Below are 17,229 nucleotides of genomic sequence, written 5' to 3' on the forward strand. Positions count from 1 at the left end.
TCCAAGTGTGGGCACATCCTGTTTAGCATGGAGGGCATGAAACTACTGGCAAGGCTGTGATTGGCTGCTTAAATGATGTCATGATGCAGTTTAAAAGTCGCTGGCGCCATTTTGCGATCACTCTGCTGTGAATTCAGTTAGTGACAGGACGCTGTTTGCTGACTGAGGGACAGTTTAGAGATAGCGATTTGCTTCTTTGTGCTTTCCAAAGGCTAATTTAGCAACCGCTGTGTTCACCTACTAATCACCTTCCTTTTGCCTTGTAGCGCTGTTTTCACAGCGATCTGCAAGGTCTCTCTGTGTGTGTGTGTGAGTGCAGCCCACTCTCTAGTCTGAGTGCAGCCACATAGGCCATCCATAGCTGGTTGTATTCAGTTCAGGGAGGGTGGTTCATTGCCTCATACTGTCCTTTTTTTTTTTTTTTTTGAAGTAGTGCAGGCTGCTGCACATTTTTTCCAAAAATTCCTATTAGTGTCTTTCCACCCGTCTCCAGCTAATTTGTGGAAAAACACTACATAGGATAAAGTAGAGGAGGGTTTTTGGGCCTTGCAGCGCCGTTTACGGCTGTCTGCACGGTCTCCGTGTGACTGCAGCTCGCCCTGTAGTCTGTGAGCAGCCGTAGCTTGGTTGTCTCCAGCTCAGGGTTGTTCACTGCGTCATACCGCCAAATCAATTTTCATTTTGTTTTCAAGTAGTGTAGTCTGCTGCTAATTAATTTTAAAAAATCCTATTAGTGTCTTTCCACCCGTCTCCAGCTAATTTGTGGAAAAACACTACATAGGATAAAGTAGAGGAGGGTTTTTGGGCCTTGCAGCGCCGTTTACGGCTGTCTGCACGGTCTCCGTGTGACTGCAGCTCGCCCTGTAGTCTGTGAGCAGCCGTAGCTTGGTTGTCTCCAGCTCAGGGTTGTTCACTGCGTCATACCGCCAAATCAATTTTCATTTTGTTTTCAAGTAGTGTAGTCTGCTGCTAATTAATTTAAAAAAATCCTATTAGTGTCTTTCCACCCGTCTCCAGCTAATTTGTGGAAAAACACTACATAGGATAAAGTAGAGGAGGGTTTTTGGGCCTTGCAGCGCCGTTTACGGCTGTCTGCACGGTCTCCGTGTGACTGCAGCTCGCCCTGTAGTCTGTGAGCAGCCGTAGCTTGGTTGTCTCCAGCTCAGGGTTGTTCACTGCGTCATACCGCCAAATCAATTTTCATTTTGTTTTCAAGTAGTGTAGTCTGCTGCTAATTAATTTTAAAAAATCCTATTAGTGTCTTTCCACCCGTCTCCAGCTAATTTGTGGAAAAACACTACATAGGATAAAGTAGAGGAGGGTTTTTGGGCCTTGCAGCGCCGTTTACGTCTGTCTGCACGGTCTCCGTGTGACTGCAGCTCTATCCGTTGTCAGTTCAGCCCCAAAAAAATAAATAAATAATAAAGTTCACCAAACACACCAGTTACACCACTTTACATTTGTGTAGGCCACATTAGCTCATATTCAAGTCTAGTCCACACTTTAGAAAATTAGTGTGTCTTATACCTGTTAGGAGGAGTTGCTCAGGAATAAGCACACAAAGCCGTTAGTACTTTTCTGCTTATCTTTATCAGTCAACCAAGATGAAGAAGGCAGTGAGTAAGGCACGTGGGCGTGGGCGTGGGCGCGGAGCAGGGAGGGGACGTGGGGATTCTGTGCCTGCTGCAGGCACCGGTGAGTCATCAGCACCCACTTTCACAAGGGAACAGTCGTTCATGCGCAGCTTTGTCGCCGAGCGCCGTACACCGCTGCTGCGTCAAGACCAAATTGAAGCCGTTGTGGGATGGATGGCAGCTAATGCATCAACTTCCATTAGTGCCACATCCTCTCAGACACAGAGCACTGGAGAGCAGCCATCTGTCTCTTCACCACCTGCAAAATTGCCCAGGCAGACAGAGATCCCAGGACAGGAGCAGTCTCTACTTCTGTTCTCTGAATCATCTCTTGGCTTGGAAACAGGGGGCCAGCCAAGCAGCATTGGAGAAATGGAAGAAGAGGCAGGGTGCAGTGATGCCCAACCGCTTTTTCTGTCTTCCTCTGAAGAGGCGGGTGGGCCAGTGGCTCCGGTCACCACCTCGCAGGCCGCATCAGCTGATGATGACACTCAGGTGCCACTTACTGGTGCGTGCTCTGCTGCTGAGACTACCCAGGAGGAGCAGTTGGGGGCAGAGGGTAGTGTAGATGATGAGGTCCTTGACCCATCTTGGCGTCAGGGACAGGAAGGTGGTGGGAGCAGCTCTGAGGAAGAGATTCCCCGTACGGCCCAAAGAGGGAGAGGGAGGGGGAAGACTGCGGATCCTGCAGCCTCCGCTTTGGCACCCGTAAGGAGCATGTCTCTTCCAAAAGTCAAAAGGGGGGCTCCCAAGACTTGCAGTGCCTGGTCCTTTTTTGACACAGTTGCAGATGACATTTGCTATGTCAGATGCAAGGTGTGTCATCAAAAAATCAAAAGAGGTCAAAAAGTCGCCAACCTCAATACCTCCAACATGTGGAAACATGTGCGCAACAGGCACCCGGCGGAGTTAGACAAACACACTGAAGAGCTAGGCCAACCAACAGCGGCAGCTACCACCTCTTCAGCTCGTGTTGCCTCTTCCTCTAGCTCACACGCAGCTGGTTCGGCTTCCTCCCAGGATCGCCGTGGAAGAACCTCTGGCCCTGTTGTCCAGAGACCCGCTGTCATTCCACCCGCAGCACCACTTTCCCAGTCAACCACACACTCCCAGCCCAGTCTACAGCCATCGGTAGTACAGGCATGGGAGAAAAGGCGGCCTTTCTCGTCAAACCACCCACGAGCACAGGCTCTGACTGCAGGCATTGCCAAACTTCTGTCACTGGAAATGCTGTCATTCAGGCTGGTGGAGACTGACAGCTTCCGTGACTTGATGTCATTGGCAGTCCCACAGTACAGTGTGCCCAGCCGCTTTTACTTCAGCAGGCAAGCCGTCCCTGCCCTGCACAAGCATGTTGAGGGACACATAAAACACGCGCTACTGAACGCCGTCAGTAGCAAGGTCCACCTCACCACCGATGCGTGGACCAGTCAACATGGACAGGGGCGATACCTTTCCCTCACTGCCCATTGGGTTAATGTAGTTGAGCCGGGTACAGACCGTGCGAGTGGCGCAGGACGTGTCCTGCCCACTCCAAGGATTGCAGGAATCCATTCTGTACGCATTGACTCCTCCTCTTACACCAGTTCCTCAGAATCATCGCTGCAGGAGCCGTCACAGTCCACCTCCACATGGACCCGTGATGAACGTGTACCTGTTACGACCGACATGAGCACAGCCGTGGCCAAACGTCAACAGGCCGTCTTGAAATTAATTTTTTTGGGGAATCGTAGCCACACAGCGCAGGAGCTGTGGAATGCCATCAAGCAGGAGAGCGATGTGTGGTTTGAGCCAGCGAATCTCCAGCCAGGCATGGTAGTGTGTGATAATGGCCGAAATCTGGTGGCAGCCCTGGGCCTCGGCAACCTCACTCACATCCCATGTCTGGCACATGTGCTCAATTTGGTCGTGCAGAGTTTTTTGAGGGACTATCCGGATCTTGATGCACTGCTGCACAAGGTCCGCCTAGAGTGTGCTCACTTGCGGCGTTCCAGCACGGCAAAAGCGCGCATTGCGGCTCTGCAGCGCCGACACCGCCTGCCGGAACATCGCATCATATGTGACCTACCTACCAGGTGGAATTCCACGTTACATATGTTGGAGCGGTTGTGTGAGCAGCAGCAAGCTGTAATGGAGTACCAGCTGTATCAGGCGCAAAAAAGTCGCAGTCAGCGCCGTACAGACTTCACAACCACAGAGTGGGCCACTATGAAGGATGTCTGCCAGGTTTTGCGTCCCTTTGATTATTCCACGCGGATGGCGAGTGCAGATGATGCACTAGTCAGCATGACTGTCCCCCTTATCTGCCTGCTTGAAAAATCACTGCAAGCGCTAAGGGATGATGTTGTGGAAGAGGTGGAGGATGAGGATTCACCACTTCCATCATCTTCTGGACAGTCAGCGCCACGTGGTTCCTCACAAACGCGTAGGCAGGGGACAGTTTGTGAGGAGGATGAGGAGGAGTCAATGGAGGAGGAAGACATCCGTCCAGAGGAGGGAGTTCCCGAATTGTCCAGTACTCAGTGTGTACAGCGAGGGTGGGGTGATGACGAGCGGGCAGAGATCACGCCTCCAGCTGGGGACAGAGTTTCTTGGGCAGTTGGCAGTCTGCAGCACATGGTGGATTACATGCTGCAGTGCCTGAGAAACGACCGCCGCATCGACCACATTCTCAACATGTCTGATTATTGGGTGTTCACCCTCCTCGATCCTCGCTACCGGGACAACGTAGAAAGCCTCATCACACCGTTGAACCGGGAGCGAAAAATGCGGGAGTACCAAGACACACTGGTCAGTTCCATCATCTTCTCCATTCCAACTGAGAGAAGTGCTGCTACTGCATTCCAAAGCAGCTCAGTGCGTCCAGGCAGTGGTGGAGGCTCTGCACAAAGAGGGAGCAGAAGCAGTGCCTCTGCCCAAGGCAAGACCAGTATGGCCCAACTGTGGCACAGTTTTGTGTGCCCCCCACAAAAGTCTACACCATCACAGACGGCTCCAGTCAGCAGGAGGCAACGGTTCCGTCAGATGGTGACAGACTACATGTCTTGCCCTCTTGCTGTACTCCCAGACGGCTCTTCCCCTTTCAAGTTTTGGGTCTCAAAGCTGGATACATGGCCAGAGCTAAGCCAGTATGCATTGGAGGTGCTGTCTTGCCCTGCGGCCAGTGTATTATCGGAACGTGTCTTTAGTGCTGCAGGTGGTATACTAACTGACCGTCGCATGCGACTATCCTCCGATAACGTTGACCGGCTTACTTTCCTGAAAATGAACAAGGCCTGGATCTCGCAGGAATTTGCCACTCCTCCTCCTGATTAAATAATTAGGTCACTGTATACGTTATCCAGGTCTCCTGTTGTGTTCATCTTTCTACCACCTGAACTTAAATTCCTGGGCTCCAACACCGCCAGTTGAGGCTCAGACGTGCCGTCTGCACAGTCAAAACATACGACCCAGTGTTATTGGGTTTCAGTAACGTCAGCTGATCCCCAGCTGTGTAGCCGGCAATGTGTCATGCGACCGCCACGCTGACACAACAACTGAAATGTAAGGGAATCTGTCCCCCCCCCCCCCCAAGGCGTTTGTTACTGAAAGAGCCACCTTGTGCAGCAGTAATGCTGCACAAGGAAAAAGGTAGCTATTTTGGTTTTGCTCCTTGCACACGCAAAACTTAACACTTATAAAATGTGTCCACTGATACCGTAAAACCGTCCCGGAGGTGGGACTTTCCTTCGTAATATGACGCAGCACAGCCGTCATTCCTACCCCCCCGGCGCCGCGCCCCGGCTCCTCAGCGTTGTTTGATTCCGTCCCGGAGCCTGCGCTGTTATGTTATCCCGTGGCCAGGCACACTTAGCGCTGCCCGTCTTCTGGCATCATTTGGTGTCAGGCTGGCTGCGCCTGTGCGGCCACGCTGGCCGAGAGCCCGCCTCGCAGTGTCTTCTGATTTAATCCCACTGGGGGCCTGGGATCTATGGACATGCGCAGTGCATATCTGAACCTCCACCTCTCACTCATCTCCCTATGGCTTCTTCAGACTGTTCGGTGTCAGCTGGTCCCTAATAGCATGCCACGGCCGTGACACCGCACAGTCTGGAAAAGAAGCCGTAGGGAGGGGAGTGAGAGGCGAGGATATGCACTGCGCATGGCCATGGATCCCAGGCCCCCAGTGGGATTACATCAGAAGACACTGCGAGGCGGGCTCTCGGCCAGCGCGGCCGCACAGGCGCAGCCAGCCTGACACCAAATGATGTCAGAAGATGGGCAGCGCTAAGTGTGCCTGGCCACGGGATAACATAACAGCGCAGGCTCCGGGACGGAATCAAACAACGCTGAGGAGCCGGGGCACGGCGGCGGGGGGGTAGTAATGATGGCTGTGCTGCGTCATATTACGAAGGAAAGTCCCACCTCCGGGACGGTTTCACGGCTTCAGGGGACACATTTTATAAGTGTTTAGTTCTGTGTTTGCAAGGAGCATGATGAAAAGAGCCACCTTTTCCTTTTGCATCTTTTGTGCTGCACAAGCTGGCTCTTTCAGCTACAAACGCCTTGGGGGGGGGGGTTAAAGGTTCCCTTTCGACTTTCTCAGGCTTCGGCCTACATTGTGTTCCTCTGCTTTTCCACCTGCCCCTGGGCTCCAACACCGCTAGTTGCCGTCCAGAAGTGCTGTACGCACAGTCAACAGTCGCTCCTCTGTTATTGGGGTTCAGTAACGTCAGCTGTTCCCCTGCTGTGTGTGTGGCAATCCCTCCTACCTCCTCCAACCTCCTCCACCTGTCCCTGGTCTCCAACACCGCCAGTTGCCGTCCAGAAGTGCTGTACGCACAGTCAACAGTCCCTCCTCTGTTATTGGGGTTCAGTAACGTCAGCTGTTCCCCTGCTGTGTGTGTGGCAATCCCTCCTACCTCCTCCAACCTCCTCCTCCTCCACCTGTCCCTGGGCTCCAACACCGCCAGTTGCCGTCCAGAAGTGCTGTACGCACAGTCAACAGTCCCTCCTCTGTTATTGGGGTTCAGTAACGTCAGCTGTTCCCCTGCTGTGTGTGTGGCAATCCCTCCTACCTCCTCCAACCTCCTCCTCCTCCACCTGTCCCTGGGCTCCAACACCGCCAGTTGCCGTCCAGAAGTGCTGTACGCACAGTCAACAGTCCCTCCTCTGTTATTGGGGTTCAGTAACGTCAGCTGTTCCCCTGCTGTGTGTGTGGCAATCCCTCCTACCTCCTCCAACCTCCTCCTCCTCCACCTGTCCCTGGGCTCCAACACCGCCAGTTGCCGTCCAGAAGTGCTGTACGCACAGTCAACAGTCCCTCCTCTGTTATTGGGGTTCAGTAATGTCAGCTGTTCCCCTGCTGTGTGTGTGGCAATCCCTCCTACCTCCTCCAACCTCCTCCTCCTCCACCTGTCCCTGGGCTCCAACACCGCCAGTTGCCGTCCAGAAGTGCTGTACGCACAGTCAACAGTCCCTCCTCTGTTATTGGGGTTCAGTAACGTCAGCTGTTCCCCTGCTGTGTGTGTGGCAATCCCTCCTACCTCCTCCAACCTCCTCCAACCTCCTCCTCCTCCACCTGTCCCTGGGCTCCAACACCGCCAGTTGCCGTCCAGAAGTGCTGTACGCACAGTCAACAGTCCCTCCTCTGTTATTGGGGTTCAGTAACGTCAGCTGTTCCCCTGCTGTGTGTGTGGCAATCCCTCCTACCTCCTCCAACCTCCTCCAACCTCCTCCTCCTCCACCTGTCCCTGGGCTCCAACACCGCCAGTTGCCGTCCAGAAGTGCTGTACGCACAGTCAACAGTCCCTCCTCTGTTATTGGGGTTCAGTAACGTCAGCTGTTCCCCTGCTGTGTGTGTGGCAATCCCTCCTACCTCCTCCAACCTCCTCCTCCTCCACCTGTCCCTGGGCTCCAACACCGCCAGTTGCCGTCCAGAAGTGCTGTACGCACAGTCAACAGTCCCTCCTCTGTTATTGGGGTTCAGTAACGTCAGCTGTTCCCCTGCTGTATGTGTGGCAATCCCTCCTACCTCCTCCAACCTCCTCCTCCTCCACCTGTCCCTGGGCTCCAACACCGCCAGTTGCCGTCCAGAAGTGCTGTACGCACAGTCAACAGTCCCTCCTCTGTTATTGGGGTTCAGTAACGTCAGCTGTTCCCCTGCTGTGTGTGTGGCAATCCCTCCTACCTCCTCCAACCTCCTCCTCCTCCACCTGTCCCTGGGCTCCAACACCGCCAGTTGCCGTCCAGAAGTGCTGTACGCACAGTCAACAGTCCCTCCTCTGTTATTGGGGTTCAGTAACGTCAGCTGTTCCCCTGCTGTGTGTGTGGCAATCCCTCCTACCTCCTCCAACCTCCTCCAACCTCCTCCTCCTCCACCTGTCCCTGGGCTCCAACACCGCCAGTTGCCGTCCAGAAGTGCTGTACGCACAGTCAACAGTCCCTCCTCTGTTATTGGAGTTCAGTAACGTCAGCTGTTCCCCTGCTGTGTGTGTGGCAATCCCTCCTACCTCCTCCAACCTCCTCCAACCTCCTCCTCCTCCACCTGTCCCTGGGCTCCAACACCGCCAGTTGCCGTCCAGAAGTGCTGTACGCACAGTCAACAGTCCCTCCTCTGTTATTGGGGTTCAGTAACGTCAGCTGTTCCCCTGCTGTGTGTGTGGCAATCCCTCCTACCTCCTCCAACCTCCTCCAACCTCCTCCTCCTCCACCTGTCCCTGGGCTCCAACACCGCCAGTTGCCGTCCAGAAGTGCTGTACGCACAGTCAACAGTCCCTCCTCTGTTATTGGGGTTCAGTAACGTCAGCTGTTCCCCTGCTGTGTGTGTGGCAATCCCTCCTACCTCCTCCAACCTCCTCCAACCTCCTCCTCCTCCACGTGTCCCTGGGCTCCAACACCGCTAGTTGCCGTCCAGAAGTGCTGTACGCACAGAGCCAAACACCTCGCCAATGTGTTAGTGGGGTTCAGTAACGTCAGCTGTTCCCCTGCTGTGTGTGTGGCAATCCCTCCAACCTCCTCCAACCTCCTCCTCCTCCACCTGTCCCTGGGCTCCAACACCGCCAGTTGCCGTCCAGAAGTGCTGTACGCACAGTCAACAGTCCCTCCTCTGTTATTGGGGTTCAGTAACGTCAGCTGTTCCCCTGCTGTGTGTGTGGCAATCCCTCCTACCTCCTCCAACCTCCTCCAACCTCCTCCTCCTCCACCTGTCCCTGGGCTCCAACACCGCCAGTTGCCGTCCAGAAGTGCTGTACGCACAGTCAACAGTCCCTCCTCTGTTATTGGGGTTCAGTAACGTCAGCTGTTCCCCTGCTGTGTGTGTGGCAATCCCTCCTACCTCCTCCAACCTCCTCCAACCTCCTCCTCCTCCACGTGTCCCTGGGCTCCAACACCGCTAGTTGCCGTCCAGAAGTGCTGTACGCACAGAGCCAAACACCTCGCCAATGTGTTAGTGGGGTTCAGCACCGCCAGCTGTTCCCCTGCTGTGTATACGGCAACGTGTACTGCGACCGCCACGCAGACACAACAAGTTAAATGTAAGGGAACCTGACACCCCCCCCCCCCAGGCGTTTGTTACTGAAGGAGCCACCTTGTGCAGCAGTAATGATGCAAAGGGAAAAAGTGCCTCTTTTCGTGATGCTCCTTGCACATGCTGAACCTAACACTTATGAAATGTGTCCCCACACAGCGTTAAACCGTCCGGTAGGTGGAACTTTCCTTTGTCGTGTGACGCAGCACAGCCATCATTTTTACCCCCTTGGCGCCGTGCGCCCCCTCCTCAGCGTTGTTTGAATCTGTCCCGGAGCCTGCGCTGTTAGGTTAGCCCTTGGCCATGCACACATGTTGCGCTGCCCGTCTTCTGACCTCATTTGGTGTCAGGCTGGCTGCGCCTGTGCGGGTGCGCTGGCCGAGATCCCGCCTCGCAGTGTCGTCTAATGTAATCCCACCGCGGGCCTGTGATCCGTGCCCGTGCGCAGTGCATATCCTCTCCTCTCACTCCCCTCCCTACGGCTTCTTCAGACTGTGCGATGTCAGCTGGTCCCTAATAGCATGCCACGGCCGTGACACCGCACAGTCTGAAAAAGCCGTAGGGAGGGGAGTGAGAGGAGAGGATATGCACTGCGCACGGGCACGGATCACAGGCCCGCGGTGGGATTACATTAGACGACACTGCGAGGCGGGATCTCGGCCAGCGCACCCGCACAGGCGCAGCCAGCCTGACACCAAATGAGGTCAGAAGACGGGCAGCGCAACATGTGTGCATGGCCAAGGGCTAACCTAACAGCGCAGGCTCCGGGACAGATTCAAACAACGCTGAGGAGGCGGCGCACGGCGCCAAGGGGGTAAAAATGATGGCTGTGCTGCGTCACACGACAAAGGAAAGTTCCACCTACCGGACGGTTTAACGCTGTGAGGAGACACATTTCATAAATGTTAGGTTCCGCATGTACAAGGACCATAATTAAAAGAGCTAAGTTTACCTTTTCCAGCATTAGTGCTGTACACAATGGCTCTTTCAGCTACAAACGCCTGGGGGGGGGGGGGGGTTAAAGGTTTCCTTTCAACTTGCTCGAGTGCAGGCTTCGGCCTACACTCCGCTCCCCCTGCTCCTCCTGCTGACCCTGGGCTCTAACACCGCCAGTTTTTGCCCAGATGTGCTAGCTGCACAGAGAAAAACACCAGCCAATGTGTCAGTGGGGTTCAGCACCGCCAGCTGTTCCCCTGCTGTGTAGCCGGCAACGTGTCCTGCGACCGCCACGCAGACACAAGAACTGAAATTGAAGGGAACCTGTCCCCCCTCCCCCAGGTGTTTCTATGTTTTACAGCTACCTTGAACAGCAGTAATGCTGCATGTGTTCAAGGTGGCTCAGAAACTTATTCTCCTTGCCCATGTTGAAGTGAACACGTCTAAAATGTGTCCTCTGTGACCATTAAAACGTCCCTCAGGTGTGATTTGACTTTGTATTGACACACGCAACAAGCTCCTTGGTAACGCTGCCCGTCTTCTGGCATCATTGTTTGGCTGGCTGCGCCTCTGCGGCCGCCCTGACCCACACAACAGCCCTCGTTGTCTTATTTAATGGGACTGCGAGGGTGTGATTGATGGGCAGGATCAGTGCATCAGTTCGCCTGTCCCTCCTCTCTTTCCGCCTTGTTCGGACTGTGCGGCTTCATGGCCGTGGCATGCGATAAGGGATCAGATGACGCCGCACAGTCTGAAGCGGGTGTAAGGACCCGAGTGTGAGAGGCCAACATATGTGCTGCGCCAGGCCCTGAATCCCAGCCCCGCAGTGTTTTAACAATGTTAAGACACTGCGGGGCTGGGATTCATGGGCATCGCGAACCGCACCGGCCGACATTACATGATGCCAGAAGATGGGCAGCGCTAACGGCGCTAGGCCAGGGGATAACACGACAGCGCAGACTCCTGTACAGCAAATAACAACGCTCGGGAGGCTGCACCCAGCACCAAGGTGGGATTCTTGACACCTGTGCTGCGTCTCATTACAAAGGGAACTCTCGCCTCCATTACACAGTTTGACTGTATAAAGGGCTGAATGTTATACGTGTTCCATTCAGCGTGTGCAAGGAGAAAAATTACAAGAGCAACCTTTGACTTGCGCAGCACTGCTGCTGCATAAGCTGTGGCTCTTCTACTTTGTAACCCCTGAGGGGGGGTTAAAGGTGACTTTTGAAATCGGTTCAATTAGGCTTCGGCCTACACTCTGCTCCACCTGCAGAGCCCGGGCTCCAACAACGCTAGTTGCTGTCCGGAAGTGCTGGCTGCACAGAGCCAAACACCTCGCCAATGTGTCAGTGGGGTCCAGCACCGCCAGCTGTTCCCCTGCTGTGTAGCCGGCAACGTGTCCTGCAAAAGCCACGCAGACACAACAGACCCAAAGCTGCCGCCAGTGCAGGCTTCGGCCTACACTCCCCTCCCCCTGCTCCTCCTCCTCCTGCTCCTCCTCCTGCTGTCCCTGGGCTCTAACACACCGCCAGTTGGGGCCCAGATGTGCTAGCTGCACAGAGAAAAACACCAGCCAATGTGTCAGTGGGGTCCAGCACCGCCAGCTGTTCCCCTGCTGTGCAGCCGGCAACGTGTCCTGCAAAAGCCACGCAGACACAAGAACTGAAATTGAAGGGAACCTGTCCCCCCTCCCCCAGGCGTTTTTACGTTATCCAGCCACCTTGTACAGCGGTAATGCTGCATGTGTGCAAGGTGGCTCAGAAACGTATTCTCCTCGCACATGTGGAACTGAAAACACGTCTGAAATGTGTCCTCTGTGTGACCATTTAACCGTCCCGGTGGTGTGACTTTCCTTTGTAATGACACGCTGCAACCCCCTTGGTAGCGCTGCCCGTCTTCTGGCATCATTGTTTGGCTGCCTGCGCCTCTGCGGCCGCCCTGACCCACACAACGCCCCTCGGTGTCTTATTTATTGGGACTGCGAGGGTGTGATTCATGGGCAGGATCAGTGCATCAGTTCGCCTGTCCCTCCTCTCCTTCCGCCTTCTTCGGACTGTGCGGCTTCATGGCCGTGGCATGCGATAAGGGATCAGATGACGCCGCACAGTCTGAAGCGGGTGTAAGGACCCGAGTGTGAGAGGCCAACATATGTGCTGCGCCAGGCCCTGAATCCCAGCCCCGCAGTGTTTTAACAATGTTAAGACACTGCGGGGCTGGGATTCATGGGCATCGCGAACCGCACCGGCCGACATTACATGATGCCAGAAGATGGGCAGCGCTAACGGCGCTAGGCCAGGGGATAACACGACAGCGCAGACTCCTGTACAGCAAATAACAACGCTCGGGAGGCTGCACCCAGCACCAAGGTGGGATTCTTGACACCTGTGCTGCGTCTCATTACAAAGGGAACTCTCGCCTCCATTACACAGTTTGACTGTATAAAGGGCTGAATGTTATACGTGTTCCATTCAGCGTGTGCAAGGAGAAAAATTACAAGAGCAACCTTTGACTTGCGCAGCACTGCTGCTGCATAAGCTGTGGCTCTTCTACTTTGTAACCCCTGAGGGGGGGTTAAAGGTGACTTTTGAAATCGGTTCAATTAGGCTTCGGCCTACACTCTGCTCCACCTGCAGAGCCCGGGCTCCAACAACGCTAGTTGCTGTCCGGAAGTGCTGGCTGCACAGAGCCAAACACCTCGCCAATGTGTCAGTGGGGTCCAGCACCGCCAGCTGTTCCCCTGCTGTGTAGCCGGCAACGTGTCCTGCAAAAGCCACGCAGACACAACAGACCCAAAGCTGCCGCCAGTGCAGGCTTCGGCCTACACTCCCCTCCCCCTGCTCCTCCTCCTCCTGCTCCTCCTCCTGCTGTCCCTGGGCTCTAACACACCGCCAGTTGGGGCCCAGATGTGCTAGCTGCACAGAGAAAAACACCAGCCAATGTGTCAGTGGGGTCCAGCACCGCCAGCTGTTCCCCTGCTGTGCAGCCGGCAACGTGTCCTGCAAAAGCCACGCAGACACAAGAACTGAAATTGAAGGGAACCTGTCCCCCCTCCCCCAGGCGTTTTTACGTTATCCAGCCACCTTGTACAGCGGTAATGCTGCATGTGTGCAAGGTGGCTCAGAAACGTATTCTCCTCGCACATGTGGAACTGAAAACACGTCTGAAATGTGTCCTCTGTGTGACCATTTAACCGTCCCGGTGGTGTGACTTTCCTTTGTAATGACACGCTGCAACCCCCTTGGTAGCGCTGCCCATCTTCTGGCATCATTGTTTGGCTGCCTGCGCCTCTGCGGCCGCCCTGACCCACACAACGCCCCTCGGTGTCTTATTTATTGGGACTGCGAGGGTGTGATTCATGGGCAGGATCAGTGCATCAGTTCGCCTGTCCCTCCTCTCCTTCCGCCTTCTTCGGACTGTGCGGCTTCATGGCCGTGGCATGCGATAAGGGATCAGATGACGCCGCACAGTCTGAAGCGGGTGTAAGGACCCGAGTGTGAGAGGCCAACATATGTGCTGCGCCAGGCCCTGAATCCCAGCCCCGCAGTGTTTTAACAATGTTAAGACACTGCGGGGCTGGGATTCATGGGCATCGCGAACCGCACCGGCCGACATTACATGATGCCAGAAGATGGGCAGCGCTAACGGCGCTAGGCCAGGGGATAACACGACAGCGCAGACTCCTGTACAGCAAATAACAACGCTCGGGAGGCTGCACCCAGCACCAAGGTGGGATTCTTGACACCTGTGCTGCGTCTCATTACAAAGGGAACTCTCGCCTCCATTACACAGTTTGACTGTATAAAGGGCTGAATGTTATACGTGTTCCATTCAGCGTGTGCAAGGAGAAAAATTACAAGAGCAACCTTTGACTTGCGCAGCACTGCTGCTGCATAAGCTGTGGCTCTTCTACTTTGTAACCCCTGAGGGGGGGTTAAAGGTGACTTTTGAAATCGGTTCAATTAGGCTTCGGCCTACACTCTGCTCCACCTGCAGAGCCCGGGCTCCAACAACGCTAGTTGCTGTCCGGAAGTGCTGGCTGCACAGAGCCAAACACCTCGCCAATGTGTCAGTGGGGTCCAGCACCGCCAGCTGTTCCCCTGCTGTGTAGCCGGCAACGTGTCCTGCAAAAGCCACGCAGACACAACAGACCCAAAGCTGCCGCCAGTGCAGGCTTCGGCCTACACTCCCCTCCCCCTGCTCCTCCTCCTCCTGCTCCTCCTCCTGCTGTCCCTGGGCTCTAACACACCGCCAGTTGGGGCCCAGATGTGCTAGCTGCACAGAGAAAAACACCAGCCAATGTGTCAGTGGGGTCCAGCACCGCCAGCTGTTCCCCTGCTGTGCAGCCGGCAACGTGTCCTGCAAAAGCCACGCAGACACAAGAACTGAAATTGAAGGGAACCTGTCCCCCCTCCCCCAGGCGTTTTTACGTTATCCAGCCACCTTGTACAGCGGTAATGCTGCATGTGTGCAAGGTGGCTCAGAAACGTATTCTCCTCGCACATGTGGAACTGAAAACACGTCTGAAATGTGTCCTCTGTGTGACCATTTAACCGTCCCGGTGGTGTGACTTTCCTTTGTAATGACACGCTGCAACCCCCTTGGTAGCGCTGCCCGTCTTCTGGCATCATTGTTTGGCTGCCTGCGCCTCTGCGGCCGCCCTGACCCACACAACGCCCCTCGGTGTCTTATTTATTGGGACTGCGAGGGTGTGATTCATGGGCAGGATCAGTGCATCAGTTCGCCTGTCCCTCCTCTCCTTCCGCCTTCTTCGGACTGTGCGGCTTCATGGCCGTGGCATGCGATAAGGGATCAGATGACGCCGCACAGTCTGAAGCGGGTGTAAGGACCCGAGTGTGAGAGGCCAACATATGTGCTGCGCCAGGCCCTGAATCCCAGCCCCGCAGTGTTTTAACAATGTTAAGACACTGCGGGGCTGGGATTCATGGGCATCGCGAACCGCACCGGCCGACATTACATGATGCCAGAAGATGGGCAGCGCTAACGGCGCTAGGCCAGGGGATAACACGACAGCGCAGACTCCTGTACAGCAAATAACAACGCTCGGGAGGCTGCACCCAGCACCAAGGTGGGATTCTTGACACCTGTGCTGCGTCTCATTACAAAGGGAACTCTCGCCTCCATTACACAGTTTGACTGTATAAAGGGCTGAATGTTATACGTGTTCCATTCAGCGTGTGCAAGGAGAAAAATTACAAGAGCAACCTTTGACTTGCGCAGCACTGCTGCTGCATAAGCTGTGGCTCTTCTACTTTGTAACCCCTGAGGGGGGGTTAAAGGTGACTTTTGAAATCGGTTCAATTAGGCTTCGGCCTACACTCTGCTCCACCTGCAGAGCCCGGGCTCCAACAACGCTAGTTGCTGTCCGGAAGTGCTGGCTGCACAGAGCCAAACACCTCGCCAATGTGTCAGTGGGGTCCAGCACCGCCAGCTGTTCCCCTGCTGTGTAGCCGGCAACGTGTCCTGCAAAAGCCACGCAGACACAACAGACCCAAAGCTGCCGCCAGTGCAGGCTTCGGCCTACACTCCCCTCCCCCTGCTCCTCCTCCTCCTGCTCCTCCTCCTGCTGTCCCTGGGCTCTAACACACCGCCAGTTGGGGCCCAGATGTGCTAGCTGCACAGAGAAAAACACCAGCCAATGTGTCAGTGGGGTCCAGCACCGCCAGCTGTTCCCCTGCTGTGCAGCCGGCAACGTGTCCTGCAAAAGCCACGCAGACACAAGAACTGAAATTGAAGGGAACCTGTCCCCCCTCCCCCAGGCGTTTTTACGTTATCCAGCCACCTTGTACAGCGGTAATGCTGCATGTGTGCAAGGTGGCTCAGAAACGTATTCTCCTCGCACATGTGGAACTGAAAACACGTCTGAAATGTGTCCTCTGTGTGACCATTTAACCGTCCCGGTGGTGTGACTTTCCTTTGTAATGACACGCTGCAACCCCCTTGGTAGCGCTGCCCGTCTTCTGGCATCATTGTTTGGCTGCCTGCGCCTCTGCGGCCGCCCTGACCCACACAACGCCCCTCGGTGTCTTATTTATTGGGACTGCGAGGGTGTGATTCATGGGCAGGATCAGTGCATCAGTTCGCCTGTCCCTCCTCTCCTTCCGCCTTCTTCGGACTGTGCGGCTTCATGGCCGTGGCATGCGATAAGGGATCAGATGACGCCGCACAGTCTGAAGCGGGTGTAAGGACCCGAGTGTGAGAGGCCAACATATGTGCTGCGCCAGGCCCTGAATCCCAGCCCCGCAGTGTTTTAACAATGTTAAGACACTGCGGGGCTGGGATTCATGGGCATCGCGAACCGCACCGGCCGACATTACATGATGCCAGAAGATGGGCAGCGCTAACGGCGCTAGGCCAGGGGATAACACGACAGCGCAGACTCCTGTACAGCAAATAACAACGCTCGGGAGGCTGCACCCAGCACCAAGGTGGGATTCTTGACATCTGTGCTGCGTCTCATTACAAAGGGAACTCGCGCCTCCAACACAGTTTGACTGTATAAAGGGCTAAATGTTATACGTGTTTCATTCAGCGTGTGCAAGGAGAAAAATTAAAAGAGCAACCTTTGACTTGTGCAGCACTACTGCTGCATAAGCTGTGGCTCTTCTACTTTCTAACCCCTGAGGGGGGGTTAAAGGTGACCTTTGAAATCGGTTCAAGTAGGCTTCGGCCTACACTCTGCTCCCCCTGCAGAGCCCGGGCTCCAACACCGATCGTTGCTGTCCGGAAGTGCTGGCTGCACAGAGCCAAACACCTCGCCAATGTGTCAGTGGGGTCCAGCACCGCCAGCTGTTCCCCTGCTGTGTAGCCGGCAACGTGTCCTGCAAAAGCCACGCAGACACAACAGACCCAAAGCTGCCGCCAGTGCAGGCTTCGGCCTACACTCCCCTCCCCCTGCTCCTCCTCCTCCTGCTCCTCCTCCTGCTGACCCTGGGCTCTAACAAACCGCCAGTTGGGGCCCAGATGTGCTAGCTGCACAGAGAAAAACACCTCGCCAATGTGTCAGTGGGGTCCAGCACCGCCAGCTGTTCCCCTGCTGTGCAGCCGGCATCGTGTCCTGCAAAAGCCACGCAGACACTTGCTCTTGTACCTTCTGCTCCCCATCCTGGTTCCAGTACCGTCAGCTGGTTC

The sequence above is a fragment of the Ranitomeya variabilis genome, chromosome 4 (assembly GCF_051348905.1).
Source record: "Ranitomeya variabilis isolate aRanVar5 chromosome 4, aRanVar5.hap1, whole genome shotgun sequence".
NCBI classification, from domain to species: domain Eukaryota; kingdom Metazoa; phylum Chordata; class Amphibia; order Anura; family Dendrobatidae; genus Ranitomeya; species Ranitomeya variabilis.